This window comes from Sciurus carolinensis, chromosome 13 (assembly GCF_902686445.1).
Source record: "Sciurus carolinensis chromosome 13, mSciCar1.2, whole genome shotgun sequence".
Taxonomy (NCBI): domain Eukaryota; kingdom Metazoa; phylum Chordata; class Mammalia; order Rodentia; family Sciuridae; genus Sciurus; species Sciurus carolinensis.
In genome coordinates, this window is record NC_062225.1 from 37781145 (window position 1) to 37798712 (window position 17568).

General features: G+C 39.5%; 1 pseudogene; it reads left to right on the forward strand.

Moving 5' to 3' along the window:
* Positions 1-2479: 2479 nt before the first annotated feature.
* Positions 2480-15714, forward strand: LOC124962864 (la-related protein 1B-like; annotated as a pseudogene).
* The last annotated feature ends 1854 nt before the right edge of the window (positions 15715-17568 follow it).

The following is a 17568-nucleotide window of genomic DNA, read 5'->3' on the forward strand; positions in this document are numbered from 1 at the left end:
ACCCTGTAGGTCCCAATCCATATACTCTGTCATACAAGATTCTAGCGACTACTTAATTTACTGTGTTATATTTTAAAAATACCTTTTTCTGTATACCCTAGACTCTCAATTGAAATTTTTGTTTAACTTTAAGGGACCAGATAGTGGATCTCAATTAACTTATACCATGTTGCCTCAAAGATTTGGCAAAAGCCTTCACCTGTTTGGATCAACCTTAGATTAGAACTTAATAAAATTCAGAGATAAAACATCTTTAATTGTTCTACAATATGTAGATGACATTCTTTTATGTGCCTCCACCCAGACTGAATGTCAAAAGGTCATTATAGAGCTCCTAAACTTCTTAGCTGACAGGAGTTATAAGAGCTCAAAGAAGAAAGCTTAATTATGCCATCAGTAGGTTCAATAGTTAGAATGGATCAAGATTTAACCTGTTTGTCACTGAGAGGAAAAATAACCCTAAAAATATTCACCCAAAATCCTGGATAGGCAATCATGCACAAACCAGCTCGATAGTCAATGGCATATCTCAGTAAGTAGTTTAGTATAGTAGCTTCATTCTCAAAAGCTAATCTGTCTGATTAGCAACTGAAAAAGAAATATTTCAAATGCTCTAGATATCAAGTTTCTGCGGTAAACAGTAATTTTCATTAGCTGCTTCCAGATCTCAGTCAAGGCTTACATTGAAATATAAATGGAAGAAGCCTGCAGACTCAGTAGAAGACCCACCTCAATCTAAAGAGAAAAAGGAAAAAGTATCTTTACCTGAACTCCCATGAATTTAAAACAAATATACATTGTATAATGTTTTTCTAAGATAATTAAGGGCTCTGTTATTTTACCAGAACTCTTGTTTTAGCCTTAAATTCTACATTTTTGAGCTCATACTATTAAGTTTTTGATCAGTCCCATTTCTATTCAACTAGAGTGTTTGAACATCTGTTACATTGCAATGGAGACTCATTTTAAAAAGCTACAAGGTCTTTACATTTGTGTTATGTGTATATCCTGTTGTCTGTCTATACATGTGTGTTTGTCCACATATTATGGACAGGATATAAAAATTGATATATAATAAGCACTCATGAATTACAATTCAAAGATATGAATCCAGATACCTTTAATTCACATGATTTTAAGGTTATATTTAAACTGAGTAAACAAATAAAGGTAAAATATCTTTAAAATTTTTTAACTCACAAGACTTTCTAGGTGGCCAAACTAATAAAATGTTTAAGTCTGTAAAATGTCTAATCCATTCTTTCCAGGACTTTTTCTCAACAGGAAAGAGATGGCAGACACTCTTCAATATGCTGTCTGATATCTTGACTTTTATAGTAAATTAAGTCAAGTAGATTTGACATGTATGGGATTAGTCAAATGTGTTAGACATCTGTTAATCTAAAAAGTTAAATTGCTCACTGTTAAATATAACACCAAATACACTTAACTCCTTAAATGCCTTGAGGAGATATACTTGAACATTGTGTTTCCATAAATTGGTAAAAAATAAGAGATGTGATTCTATGTACAAGAGGTCCAAAAGTTTCAACTGTGCTGCAATTAGAGTTCTACAAATAACATAATGTATTTAATCTTATTAAAATTGAGTAATTCATCTAATTTCAGAAAATTTATAAGAGTTGTTTCAGAATGTGAACAAAAATGGGGTCAAAATATAGGAAAGAAAATAGAGGTTCCAGGTGTGGATATAGATTTAGTAGATGGGAAAAGATAATATTTCTGGGAGAACCAAGAGCCAGATGGTTGGCTCTGCATTGGATGTGGGCAGGTTGGCACCCCTGAAACTGCAGGGTCTTATGGCGGCCATGGCCAGGCTTTTAATGATGAGGTCCCAGACAAGAGTCAGCTGATGCCCTGGGACAGGGATGTGCATTCAAGCCCCCTGCCTTGGGTGCCCCCTGGCCAGGGAGACCAGAGTGGGTGGATTATATCTGCTCTTGCCCCAGTGTCCACCGCTCACGCTTGGGAGGATCTGCGCACAGTGGTGGCAGCATTGGAGCAGGAGTTGCTGATGACTCTAATGAAGCTGCTGCAGACCACCAATCCCCACTGGAATATGAGGGCAAGGAGGCAGGGAGGGCTGCCCCCAGCACGGGCAGGCAGGGAGAGCCACTGTTGGTGTTGGTGCTGGGCAACAGCATACCCCAGGCTGCTATGCTCATGTGGCAGCTGGTGCTGAATCTGGCACACAAGGCACACAGACCTGGGGTCTCCTTCAGTGGGGAGTCACTGGCTGAGGACATCTGGGAGCCACTGACCATGGCTGTGGGGGAAGAAGCTGCCACTGCCTGTGGAGAAACCCTGGACCAAGAAACCTCCCCAGCATGTGTCCCCCACCACGACTGGACCACTGCCATGAATGACAGATTCTGCAGGGATAGCTCAGGTCCCCCAAAATTATAAAAGCAGGAAACTCAAAATAAGAAAACCCAATAAGGCCAGTGATTTCAGAGATATGGCAAACTGGCCAAAACCAGGAGAGTTAGTGAGCACCGAAAAAAACTTTTTGCAATCTCAGAGTGTCATCTGCCAAGGAAATAAAGATCACAAATTAGAAAAGAAAAAGAAGAGAAGGTTGAAAAGAGGTGTAACAGTGAGAGCAAAGAAAACTAGGACACAAATTTAGACGGTACTATTGAAAATATCTGTGAGGATGAGGCCCAGTCCAGCAGTCAATGAAAGAGAGCTAATAAACACAAGTGACTACAACTGCCTTTAGATGATGTAAAACCACAGAGTCAGGAGAGACCTGGATCCTGGAACAGCTCTTGGTGTCAACATGAAGCAAATAAGTCATTCCATAATGTAAGAAACCCACAAAAACCATGCTGGACATGAGAATTGGCATAAGAGGGTTTATTAAGCAAACAGAGTGTCTCCCTGCAGAGTAAGAGAGAAAATGAGAGGAAAAGAGAAAGGGCATGTGCAAGAGAGAGTGTGAAAAGCCAGGAGGAGACAGAAAGTGAGTAGGAGAGAGAAAGCAAGAGAAAAGATGGCAGGGAAGCTATCCTTAAGTAGTTGAATTCCGCTGCGCTAACAGGGAACCAATAATGGAGAAGGATACTTGCAAGGTGACTGGTGAACCAATAGCTAGCTAGGATGTTCACAAGTAGTTGGAAGTGGGGAAATGGCTGCAGCAGAAAGGGCATGGAGAGCAGCTTTCAGACTTACAAGCTAGGTTGTGATGCAGCATAAAGGGCAGAGGAGCAGCTTTCAGACTGACAAGCTAGGATGTGGTGCAAAGTAAAGGGTGGGGGAGCAGCTTTGTATTACATTCCCCTGTTCCTGTTTTTATAAGAAAAACTTGTTCTCCAGTTCTTTCCCACCTTATCTCTCCTTCCTTCCTAAGTGACTAGGGCTGGTTTTGCAGGTTAGATTTAAAAAGTTCATTCTCCCAGTGGCAGTCTTCAACTTCCAGACTTCCAGAGGCAGATGGTTTCCATGGACTTCATCTCCTCAATTTGACTGATCCCCTATTTCTACACTAACTGTCTGTCTCCAATTCTGGCTTTATTCACCCCTCTAATTTTAGGAACTCCTTTACTGCTGTACGGAAAGGGGGGTGATGACCACTCTGGCTTCTTCGAGCTGGAAGGGGGCAGCATGGGGCAAGCATTTTGGAGTTCCCTTTTTAGAAATCAGGTTAATTGAGGGATCCATGGTAGAAGTCTGGTTGGGGAAGAGCAGGTTGTAAAGGCATCTGGGGGTGGATGCTTCTATGAGAGAAGAACAAAAAGACATGAGTACTGAAATGAGATTATAAATGTTGCATAATCTGAACATGCCAATGAATATCATAAAGATGACAGAAGTCAATAATTCCTCACCAGGGGGTGGAAGAACTGAGAAGTTGTTCACATAACGAGGTCTAGCAAAGGTTGGAGAGGACAAGGCCTTTATTTGGGAACTTCAACATTTTCCAGGTTATCAGGAATGCAAATGCAACATTTAACTCTTAATGTCATTGATGTCTCCAGAAAATATAGTTAAGCTACTTAATATCATCTGATTTTTGTAAAATATCTCTTTATTGGTATAGCCTGTGTTTAGTAGAGATCTCTATACTTCTGTTACTTAGGGCTAGATAATCATACTAGAGAACATAGATTAAGATTACCTGTGTAGCTTAGGAAGGTCTGTAGGCTTTAAACTGACTAAAAACATCTGACTCTGTCACTGTCTCTTGATAGTTATCAGGCACATTTGCCTCAGAATCTCTCTTTTGTAGCTATTAGTTTTTATTCTAGTGGGCTAACACAAGTGTACATCTTAAGTTACATTGAACTACTATTTCCTATAAATGCCCAAGAATGGCTATATTTTGGTTTTAACTGTTTTGTTATGTGTCTAAGATCAAGCTGGTCAAAGTGACCTGTTCCTGTTTGTTAAAGAGTCAGCTGAGTTCCCACAGGGGTCACTCATAGAGAACTTGAGAGCCTTAGCTTTAGTGCTCTCTGTTAGGCAGGGTCTCCTTGATGAGGTGGCTTCCCTTGAAAGCACCAGGGATGTCTCCCTTTTTCCCTGACCCTCCTCTGCAGCAGGTGCACTGATTGGCTTTTCATCCTCTAGTGGCCTCATCATCCTCCTTGATCATGAGGTCATGTGACCCAGAGTTTCGAAGCTCCTTAGAAAAGTCCTTTTGTTCTCTGGATTCAGGCTGATTGAGGGTAAGACCCAAATACTGACTTTTCTTGGCCTCTGTATTTAATCTCAATCTCTAAGTTTGATCTTAACCATCCAGCAAGCTAGTCTCATCAGTCATAAAGTAGGTGCTGGGCTTTAATTTCAATGTTTATGTCTTTACTTTTATTTACTCCCTTTTATCTAATTGGGGTCTACATTATCTCCTATAGGTGATGGCTTATTATTTCAAGTTAATTTATGGTGTTTGTTCTTGAAACAGTACTTCTGCAAAATATTAATCAGGCAACAATTAGAGTTAACAAAGAAAATACAAAATGGAATCACCAACAGTAAAACATTCAGTTTGTGCAATAGCTATCTTGAATTTTGGCTGAGTTATTCATTATATCTCCTGTTTGAGATCACAGTAATCTTTACATTAAACATCAAACTTTTGAACACAACTTTAAATGAGTTAAAGTCTGGCTTACTTTGGAGCCATTCTAACGTGCAGCAGGGTTGTGAGGCAGAGCCTTATCTCAGGTAAGGCGGGGCTTTTCATAAATCTTAGGTAAAATGTTCTAATCCTGAAGCTAATTTTTTCCTCTTTTGCCATGACCAGTATGACCAAATTCTCAAGTTCAGTGAGGGGCAAAGGAGTATTAGAGAATAAAGGTTTATAAACACAGATTTTGAAGATTAAGTTGAGATCAGATGGAGCTCTGTTCTCTGAAGGAAATGCAGATCTAAAGAGTTATGTCAGCAATCTTTATGTATGTATGTAAGAATTATTCTTTGTTTTCAGGAAAGTTACAGAAACTAGGACATTTACTTAACATTTTTTCACAGCTTTAAAATGCAATGTTAGGAGCTCTGTGTAGCTCTCAAGGAAGTTCACTGTCCGAAGTTACTGTAAGGTGGGCAGGAACCAGAGAAGGGAGCAGATGAAACACTGGTTATCTAACAAAAGAATTCCTTCCTGCCCAAGAGCTGTGTGCCTGAGATCAATGTCAGAACTGATAGAACACCTGTACAGAGCCTCCCCAGGGAGGGTACTGCCACAGCAGCTAGGCATTTTGTGCCCCTGCACAGGAACACTCCAAGGCACCAGGCATGCCACAGTCATGAGGTCAGAGACCCCAATCTCAGTCACTGTTGTCCCATTTTTGATACTGCACATTACACTTTTTCTTAAATGTCATTTGAAGAATACATATATTGACTCCTGAGTATATATGAACATTAGTTAATGCAATTTAACATTATATCTAAAACATGAATTAAAGAAAGGCTGAGAGAGTTTTTTTTTTTTTTTTTTTGTACTTAAGTTTATTTATTCCTTTATTCATCCTTGTGAAGCCTTTGAACTTAAGCTGATGCTTATCCTTACCTTTTCTTTTTTTTTTTTTATGTTTACATAGGGTAATGATGTTTATTATATTTTTCCCCTCCCCCCCACCCCTCCCCACCCCTCCCACCCCTCTTTTCCCTCTACACAGTCCTTCTTTCCTTCATTCTTACTGCTCTCCTTAGCCTAACTCTAAACCTAACCCTAAACCTAATGCTAGCCCGTCCCACCCCCCATTATATGTCCTCATCCGCTTATCAGCGAGATCATTCATCCTTTAGTTTTTTGAGATTGGCTTATCTCACTTAGCATGATATTCTCCAATTTCGACCATTTGCCTACAAATGCCATAATTTTATCATTCTTCATTGCGGAGTAATATTCCATTGTATAAATATGCCACAGTTTCTTTATCCATTCATCAACTGAAGGGCATCTAGGTTGGTTCCACAATCTGGCTATGGTGAATTGAGCAGCAATGAACATTGATGTGGCTGTATCTCTGTAGTATGCTGATTTTAAGTCCTTTGGGTATAGGCCAAGGAGTGGGATAGCTGGGTCAAATGGTGTTTCCATTCCAAGCTTTCTGAGGAATCTCCACACTGCTTTCCAGAGTGGTTGCACTAATTTGCAACCCCACCAGCAATGTATGAGTGTTCCTTTTTCACCACATCCTCGCCAACACCTATTGTTGCTTGTATTCTTGATAATCGCCATTCTAATTGGGGTGAGGTGAAATCTTAGGGTAGTTTTGATTTGCATTTCCCTTATTACTAGGGATGTTGAACATTTTTTCATATATCTGGTGATTACTTGTACATCTTCTTCTGTGAAGTGTCTGTTCATTTCCTTAGCCCATTTGTTGATTGGATTATTTGTATTCTTCGTGTAGAGTTTTTTGAGTTCTTTATAGATTCTGGAAATTAGCGCTCTATCTGAGGTATGGTTGGCAAAGATATTCTCCCACTCTGTAGGCTCTCTCTTCACATTTCTGATAGTTTCCTTTGCTGAGAGAAAGCTTTTTAGTTTGAATCTATCCCAGTTGTTGATTCTTGCTTTTATTTCTTGTGCTATGGGAGTCCTGTTAAGGAAATCTGATCCTGAGCCAACAAGTTGAGATTTGGACCTACTTTTTCTTCTATAAGATGCAGGGTCTCTGGTCTGATTCCGAGGTCCTTGATCCATTTTGAGTTGAGTTTTGTGTAGGGTGAGAGATAGAGGTTTAGTTTCATTCTATTGCATATAGTTTTCCAGTTTTCCCAGCACCATTTGTTGAAGAGGCTATCTTTTCTCCATTGCATATTGTTGGAACCTTTGTCTAGTATGAGAAAATTGTATTTATTTGGGTTTGTGTCCATGTCCTCTATTCTGTACCATTGATCTACCTGTCTATTTTGGTACCAATACCATGCCGTTTTTGTTACTATTGCTTTGTAGTAGAGTTGAAGATCTGGTATTGCAATACCCCCTGCTTCGCTCTTGCTACTGAGGATTGCTTTAGCTATTCTAGGTTTTTTATTCTTCCAGATGAATTTCATAATTGCTTGCTCTATTTCTGCGAGGTACATCATTGGGATTTTAATTGGAATTGCATTGAATCTGTATAGAACTTTAGGTAGTATAGCCATTTTGACGATATTAATTCTGCCTATCCAGGAACATGGGAGATCTTTCCATCTTCTAAGGTTTTCCTGAATTTCTTTCTTTAGTGTTCTGTAGTTCTCATTGTAGAGGTCTTTCACCTCTTTTGTGAGATTGATTCCCAAGTATTTTATTTTTTTCGATGCTATTGTGAATGGGGTAGTTTTCCTAATTTCTCTTTCTGAAGATTCATCACTTATGTATAAAAATACATTGGATTTATGAGCATTGATCTTGTAACCTGCTACTTTACTGAATTCACTTATGAGTTCTAAAAGTTTTCTGGTGGAATTTCCAGGTTCCTCTAAATATATAATCATGTCATCAGCGAACAGGGATAGTTTGAGTTCTTCTTTTCCTATTCGTATCCCTTTAATTTCTTTGGTTTGTCTGATTGCTCTGGCTAGAGTCTCAAGGACGATGTTGAATAGAAGCGGTGAAAGAGGGCATCCCTGCCTTGTTCCAGTTTTTAGGGGGAACGCTTTCAGTTTTTCACCATTTAGAATGATATTAGCCATGGGCTTAGCGTAGATGGCCTTTATAATGTTTAGGAATGTTCCCATTACCCCAATTTTTTCTAGTGTTTTGAGTATGAAGGGATGCTGTATTTTATCAAATGCTTTTTCTGCATCTATTGAAATAATCATGTGATTCTTAACTTTAAGTCTGTTGATATGGTGAATGACATTTATTGATTTCCGAATGTTGAACCAACCTTGCATCCCTGGGATAAAACCCACTTGATCGTGGTGCACTATCTTTTAATATATATTTGTATGCGATTTGCTAAAATTTTGTTGAGAATTTTTGCATCGATGTTCATTAAGGATATTGGTCTGAAATTTTCTTTCCTTGATGTGTCTCTGTCTGGTTTAGGTATCAGGGTGATATTGGCTTCATAGAACGAGTTTGGTAGGGTTCCCTCCTCTTCTACTTCATGGAATAGTTTGAGGAGTATTGGAATGAGCTCTTCTTTAAAGGTTTTGTAGAACTCGGCTGAGAACCCATCTGGTCCTGGACTTTTCTTTGTTGGTAGGCTTTTGATGACCTCTTCTATTTCATTGCTTGAAATTGGTTTATTTAAGTTGTGTATGTCCTCCTCATTCAGTTTAGGTAATTCATATGTCTCTAGAAATTTGTTGATGTCTTCAAGGTTTTCTGTTTTGTTGGAGTATAGATTTTCGAAATAGCTTCTAATTATGTTTTGTATTTCACTCGTGTCTGTTGTGATGTTTCCTTGTTCATTCCGAATTTTAGTAATTTGAGTTTTCTCCCTCTTTCTCTTTGTTAGTGTGGCTAAGGGTTTATCAATTTTATTTATTTTTTCAAAGAACCAACTATTTATTTTATTAATTTTTCCGATTGTTTCTTTTGTTTCGATTTCGTTGATTTCGGCTCTGATTTTAACTATTTCCTGTCTTCTATTACTTTTGGTATTGGTCTGCTCTTCTTTTTCTAGTGCTTTGAGCTGTAGTGTTAACTCGTTTATTTGTTGATTTCTACTTCTTTTTTGAATGCACCCCATGAAATAAATCTTCCTCTAAGTACTGCTTTCATAGTGTCCCAGAGATTTTGATATGATGTGTCTTTGTTCTCGTTTACTTCTAAGAATTGTTTTATTTCCCTCCTGATGTCTTCTGTTATCCATTCATCATATAATAGTGTATTATTTAGTCTCCAGGTATTGGAGAAGTTTCTGTTTTTTATTCTGTCATTTATTTCTAATTTCAATCCATTATGATCTGATAGAGTACAAGGTAGTATCTCTATCTTCTTGTATTTACTAACAGTAGCTTTGTGGCATAAAATATGGTCTATTTTAGAGAAGGATCCATGTGCTGCTGAGAAGAAAGTGTATTCATTCTTTGTTGGATGGTATATTCTATATATGTCCGTTAAGTCTAAATTGCTGATTGTGTTGTTGAGATCTATAGTTTCTTTATTCAATTTTTGTTTGGACGATCTATCCAGTGGTGAGAGAGGTGTGTTAAAATCGCCTAGTATTATTGTGTTGTGGTCTATTTGATTTCTAGAATTGAGAAGGATTTGTTTGACGTACGTGGATGAGCCAGTGTTCGGGGCGTAGATATTTATGATTGTTATGTCTTGCTGATTTATGCTTCCCTTAAGCAGCATGTAATGTCCTTCTTTATCCCTTCTGACTAGTTTTGGTTTGAAGTCCACATTATCTGAGATGAGGATGGATACTCCAGCTTTTTTGCTGTGTTCGTGTACATGGTATGTTTGTCCCCATCCTTTCACCTTTAGTCTATGGGTGTCTCTTCTATGAGATGAGTCTCTTGCAGGCAGCATATTGTGGATTTTTCTTTTTAATCCAATCTGCCAGTCTGTGTCTTTTGATTGATGAATTCAGGCCATTAGCATTCAGGGTTATTATTGTGATATGATTTGTATTCCCAGTCAATTGACTCATATTTGTTTTTGACATGATTTGGTTTCTCCTTATTTGGCTATTCCTTTAGGCTAGCGCCTCCTGTGCTGATTTGCATCGTTGTTTTTCATCTCTTCCTCATGGAATATTTTGCTGAGAATGTTCTGTAATGCTGGCTTTCTTTTTGTAAATTCCTTTAGCTTTTGTTTATCATGGAAGGATCTTATTTCATCGTCAAATTTGAAGGTAAGTTTTGCTGGGTATAAGATTCTTGGTTGGCATCCATTTTCTTTCAGGGCTTGGTATATGTTGTTCCAGGCCCTTCTAGCTTTTAGGGTCGGATTGAAAAATCTGCTGATATTCTTATTGGTTTCCCTCTGAATGTAATTTGATTCTTTTCTCTCGCGGCCTTTAAAATTCTGTCTTTATTTTGTATGTTAGGTATTTTCATAATAATGTGCCTTGGTGTGGGTCTGTTGTAATTTTGTATGTTTGGAGTTCTATAAGCCTCTTGAACTTGGTTTTCCATTTCGTTCTTCAGATTTGGGAAATTTTCTGTTATTATTTCATTGAATAGATTGTTCATTCCTTTGGTTTGTTTCTCTAAGCCTTCCTCAATCCCAATAATTCTCAAATTTGGCCTTTTCATGATATCCCATAGTTCTTGGAGATTCTGTTCATGATTTCTTACCATCTTCTCTGTTTGTTCAACTTTGTTTTCAAGGTTAAATATTTTGTCTTCAATGTCTGAGGTTCTGTCTTCCAGGTGTTCTATCCTACTGGTTATGCTTTCTATGGAGTTTTTAACTTGGTTTATTGTTTCCTTCATTTCAAGGATTTCAGTTTGGTTTTTTTTCAGTATCTCTAACTCTTTATTGAAATGATCTCTTGCTTCCCGTATTTGGTCTTTTAACTGTTGATTGGTACGATCATTTAATGCCTGCATTTGCTCTTTCATCTCCTCCTTCAATGCCTGCATTTGCTCTTCATCTCCTCATTAGCTTCCCTGATCGTTTTAATTATGTACATTCTGAACTCCCTTTCTGACATTTCTTCTGCTGTGCTGTCATTGGGTTTTATTGATGTAGTATCTAGGTTTGTTTGGGACATTTTCTTCCCTTGTTTTCTCATAATGGTCAGTTGTCAGTGGGACCCTGAGATATTGCAGTTTTCCACTATTGGCTTATAGTGTCCCAGTAGATTTCCAGTGTATCAGCTCCCAGCCTTCAGTAGCCTGATGTCTTGGAGGAATCTGATAAAGCAGCTCACTCGAAGAATACTGCCCCTAGCCCCCTACTGGTTCCACGTTTTGGAACTGGCTCTGTGCGGAAATGCTCTCACTGTGGGCCTGCACCGTGCAGCTGGCCGTGTGGGAAGAGCCCACTGTCGGAGTGTGGAAGACTACCTTGGGAAGACTCAAGCTGCCCTGCCCGGCTCTGCTAAGCCACCTCTATCTGGGCCTGCCACCCGGGCTGAGCTTTACCCAGTGGGCAGACTCACCCGTGGCTCCACTTCAGTCCGAGTCTCTCAGTGCCTCCCCTTCTTAACTCCTGGGTTCTGGAGCGACTGGGGGTGCAGTCTCCCTCTAGGCCGCCATCTTGGATTGCCCCGTGGAGAGAGCCCGCAGCCGGAGTGGGCAGAGCCGCCTGAAGAGGTCTCCGGCTGCCCTGCCCTTATCCCTGAGGCTGATTGCAGATCGAGACTCTCCGCTGGTTCTTTGCAGGAGTACACTGCACTGCAGCGGCTCCGGGACTCGGAGCCTGCTCTGTTCAGACAGGCTCTCACTAGCGGGTCAGTTCGGTTCCGAGAACCTGGAGAAGCTGGCTGTGTGGGCGGGGCCCACCGCCGGAGTGCGCAGGACTGCCTGTGGATGACTCTAGCTGCCCTGCCCGGCTCCGATAAGCCACCTCTATCTGGGCCTGCCACCCGGGCCGAGCTTTACCCAGTGGGCAGACTCACCCGTGGCTCCACTTCAGTCCGAGTCTCTCAATGCCTCCCCTTCTTAAATCCTGGGTTGTGGAGCGACTGGAAGTGCAGTCTCCCTCTAGGCTGCCATCTTGGATCGCCCTTAGAGAGTTTTTAACTTTTCTTTTATGTGGTAAAGTGGCAAAATGCTTTCATGTTCATGATATTAACCTTTAAACAAATCAAGCTCTCACTAACTTTTAGAAATACATTACATTTAAGTTTTATTTTTATCTCAGTATAACAAATTTTACATATACCCTATTGATGACATGTCCTATAATAGAACATTAAATGATAAGTGTAAAATTACCATTACAGACAAGCTAAATTTGGAGAATAGCAGCTTGATAAATTTTCCTGCTTTAAAGGCTTGTATACCTGGAAAATATGAACACATTTAATATGCAAAGAATAATGTTTAAGTATGTTACTCCATTGAATAACTTTGTAAATTAATCAGATGTCTCTAACAAACACATTTGAACAATCCCATACATGTCAACTCTAATTCACTCATCATATTGTAAAAAAAACAAGATATTAGAGAGGAGTACCAAGAGTATTTGCTTTCTCTTTTCTGTTGAAGAAAAGTCCTAGAAAAATTGATGTTAGATATTTTACAAGTATCAACATTTCATTAGTTTGACCACCTAGAGACTTGCGAGTTCATCTTAAAGACATTTTGCTTCTATTAGTTTACTCAATTTAAATTGAACCTTTTAAAATCACATGAAATAAAGTATTTGGACCCATTTTTTAAAATTTTAATTTTATGTGCGCTTCTGTGTAACACAAAAGCAAAGGCCTTGTAATGTTTATCTCCATTGCAATGTAACAGATGTTCAAAAATAACTCTAGAGTTGGATAAAAAGAACTGATTAAAAATCATTAATCTAGGTTTGTACGATCAAAATTGTGAGCTCAAAAATATAGCATTTAGGAAAAAACAAAAGTCCTAGAAGAAAATGATAATGGCCATTAGTTATAGCAGGAGAGAATGAGAGGAGAAGGGCAGAGAGAAGAAGTGGAAAGAAGAGAAAAAGTGTTCTGAGTTGCAACCCAGGAGAAATTTAAAATGGATACTTTTTTTTCCTTAGGTTTGAGACTGGTCTCCTGCTGTGTCTTCTGGCTTTCTCCATTTACATTTCATTATAAGCCTTGACTGAGATCTGAAAGGAGCTAACAGGTTCTAGCAGAACTGATGCCTAGAGCATTTTAACCATTTTTCCTGGTTAGTAATCAATTCAGGTTTGGATGCAGAAAATTGTAAAACTTATCTCCCACTACTTGTGGGGAAATGGGGCTGCTATATCTTACTCCTTACTGGGACATGCCATTGATGGTTTAGCTGGTTACTCCCTCCACACCAGTGTATGTGAGGACCTCATGGCAGGAGAACAAGGTGGGCTGGGCTGGGGAATGGAAGCAGAAACAGAACGGGGTAAAGGAGATGGAAAAGCAGGGACCAGAGGCATCTGAGCTTCAGGAAGAGCCAAGAAGCAAGAAAGAAGATACTTGAAGGTAAGGAATCCGTTTCATCTGTCTGCTCACTCACAGAAGCTGTGTGCCATTACATGGTCATTTTGGATTACTTATCTAAAGGGTATTGTGGCCAAATATCATTAAGTTTTGATGACATTAGGACAGGGGTCAGGTGAAGGGTTCTAAAGTTGTCTAATAGACATCCCAGGGGTAAATCTGCTGGAATGGAGGACCCAGATCATGGTGGAGACTGATACAGCTGAGTCTGTGGCCAGGACATCCCAAGGCCAGAGTAGTTGGCTGGAGACGAGGAGGCAGGACATTGATTGTGTCATCACACAGCATTAATGTGGGGCCAGGCAAAAGCCAAGGAGGGTTGAGGACCTGATATTACGGTTGTGAGTGTGAGTGCGAGTGCGAGTGTGAAAACGAGACTCAACCCTGAGAGAGAATCTCCACCATAAAATCAGGAACTCACCCGGCAGATGAGACCAACTAAGGGGGTTAGGTGTAACTATAAATGTTGTGGCTAGGGGTTAAATCAGCCTAGGGGAACCCGACTAGGGGACCACCAATCTGAAGTCCAGTGATGAATGCAGGGAAGTGCAAAGCGTCCAGGCAGAATGAAAGGTGAGGCTGTGTCAGGGGGGCACTGGGGCATCAGATGGGTTCCACTTGCTTAAGAGTCGCGGAGCGCTGGAGATATAGCTCAGTTGTAGAGTGCTTGCCTCACAAGCACAAGGCCCTGGGTTCAATCCCCAGCACCACAAAAGAAAGAAAAAAAAGATAATTTGGGCTAGGGATATAGCTCAGTTGGTAGAGTGCCTGCCTCGCATGCACAAGGCCCTGGGTTCAATCCCCAGTGCTGCAAAAAAAAAAAAAAAAAAAAAAGATAATTTGGGCTGGGGATATAGCTCAGTTGATAGAGTGCCTGCCTCACATGCACAAGGCCCTGGGTTCAATCCCCAGTGCTGAAAAAAAAAAAAAAAAAAAAAGATAATTTGGGCTGGGGATATGCTAAGTTGATATGTGTGCCTGCCTCACATGCACAGGCCCTGGGTTCAATCCCAGCACCGCAAAAAAAAAAAAAAAAAAAAAAGAGTCAGTGGAAGAGCCCATCTGAGTCATGGCACCAATGTAAGAAACCCACGCAAAACCACGCTGGACCGAGAATTGGCATAAGAGGGTTTATTAGCAAACAGAGTGTCCTCTCTGCAGGGGAAAGAAAGAAAATGAGAGAAAGAGAAAGGGCATGTGCAAGAGAGTGTGAAAAGTCAGGAGGAGAGAGAAAGAAAGTGAGCAGGAGAGAGAAAGCAATAGAAAAGATGGCAGGGAAGCAGTTGAATTCCACCAGGCTACAGGGGACCAATAATGGAGAGGATACTTGCAAGCTGAGTGATGAACCATAGCTAGCTAGGTTCACAGACTGACAAGTAGTTGGGAGGTGGGGAAATGGCTGCAGAGGAAAGGGCATGGAGAGCAGATTTCAGACTGACAAGCTAGGTTGTAATGCAACGTAAAGGATGGGGGACCAGCTTTGTATTACACATAATAACAGGAGAATGACAAACAAAGTAGAAGGTGAGACAGAGAAAAAAAAGATGATTCAGGATGAAGTGTCTAATGTGAGGAGTGAGGGGGGTAAAATCTGAGGTTCCTTCAGAGGCTGAGGAAGAGGAAAAGACTGGGGAAGAGGATGAGGCAAAGGAAACCCTCAAGTGATTTTTATCATTTGTATGGTTACCGGAGAACATTGTGAAAGGATGGGTCCCCCATTTCAAACAGAAATTAACACCAGTATGATGTCTTACTATGATGATGGTACTAGTGTGCAGGTGTATCCTGTGGAAGAAGCATTGCTTAAGAGTATATTAAGTGTCAAATTGAATATTATTACAGTATAGAAACTTGGAAAATGACTTCTTCTGCAGAGAAAGATGAATGCGTGAAATTTCTTGCCTATTTCCCTGATTGCTGAATTTCACCACGTTCAGGGCTCTCACTGCAAACCTTAATCTCATTTTAGAGGCCCTGAAGGACAACACAAAAGTAGAAGTTGTGGATGAGAAAATGAAGAAAAAGATAGAACCAGAAACAATGACCAATCCTGGGTCCTCCTTTCAACAGTGTGCCACAGACAGACTTCTCCCAGCTGATTGATTGTCCAGAGTTCGTTCCAGGCCAAAACTTTTGCTTACATACAGTAACAGCTTGTCTTCAGAAGCCAAATGCATAAGACTAGGCTCTTTGATCCATTTTACCTGTCTCTTCTTTGTTGATTTAGCCTTAGTAGGAAAATTAAATTACATAACTTTTAATCCTCTAAATTCTACTTACATTGTCTCCCACAAGATTATTTAAATAGGGATCTAAGATTATGAGTGAGGTTCTGTCATGTTCTTGTTCTTAATTTATGTGTACTTTGTCATGTGTGGAGTTTTTATCAATTTTTGCTGAGTGACTCTGAATACATCATGCCAGTTTTCCCTTTTAGGGTTGAGATAGTCTTAAGTGTAATACATGAGGAGTGGGTAGCCTTCCTTTAATTCTTAAACCTGTGCTTCAGCTTCATTTGCAAAGACAGGTGACCCACATTTGGAAGCAGAATTTTCTCTTTAATCTGGTGGTGTTTAGAATTTCCAAAACCCACTTTAGTGTTAAGTATGTTTTCTGAGTCATTTTTAAGACATTTCCTCTGGGAGGAAAATGTGCTTAAACTTTCCAATCAGGGTGATGATCTACTGAACACTGGAGGTCGTCTGATGTGAATGTGCAGTGCAACAGGTGACTCACAGAGTTGCACTGTGCACACTGGACAAAACCATGCTGCAGACAGGGAAGCCGCCAGACTGCCTTCTGTGTGAAAGTGTCCACTGTCAAACTCTGGGCAGGATGACACTGGAGATGACCACCTCTGGCTTGATGGGTGACAGAGCCAGGTACTGCTGCTGGCCTCAAAGAAGATACCCAATCCTTTCTGTGTGACTGAACTTAGGTTGCCTGGTTACTTTTATTTGCAGGGGAAGCTAATTACTATCATTATGAATACACTGTAGGTTCTGTCTTTTGTTTCCAGGCATAAGTACTTGTGTCCAGGTCAATAAAGCAGAGAATGAGAGCACTGTGTGGCATTTCCCAGATCTTCATCTACCCTTTGCCATGGTGAACATTGCATAACTCACATGTTACGGTGTTTCACATGGACTGTAAGATTTACTTATGTGGACATTTAAGAGGTAAGAAATTGAAGAAATAAACAAGGTTATTTTCCCATTATTCTTCAAAATGTATTTTTGATACATCAGTATAAGTCCTGCCCATGAGAAAAGCATTAATGATGGACAGTTTCACAGAAATTTTTATCTCATTTCTTTGTCAGTCCTATGCTTCTACTCCCATCAAGCATAATGGGCAACTGTTTTAAAAGTTGAAGAAATGTGACAATGTGTGTTTGCTTTTATTTTTTAAGATAAAATGACTGATTATAAAAGTTAGATTTATTTATTCTACAAACTTGGGTTCAACATAACACTTTTAACCAGCTTATGAGCAATCATTGGTAAGTTGGATAATGTAGAAAATACTTTTTTTACAGGATAGTTAATTTAGGTCAGTCAAGTTGGTGATGCCTGTCCATTAACCATTTATGAATTATTAATAAAATTACAAGAATAAAATTTAAAAAAGGAAATAAAATGTTCATGGTAAGAAATATATGAGGGTCTAAGTGTTAAGAAGTCTGTGTGTAAGTAAGTGCACATTTCAACAAGCTTGTATATAACTAAGTTGGTTATATGTTTGAGAGATAATAAGTTAAGGCTATTTAAGTTTTGTCCCTAATCTCAAATACTAATGTACTGATATAAACCAAAGTTTAATCTATATGTTAAATTGACAAAATTTATTAAAAATATCAATTTACTCAATGCTGTCTCTGCTCAGATTTATTTTTAAAAAATAATTTTAAAAATTAGGGCTTGTACAATTATGGTTAAATAAGAACTATTAGAGTATTGTACTATATTACAGATTGTAAATTTTTCTTTAAAAGCTGAATTGGTTAATAGAAATCCATCAAGATAATTGTGCT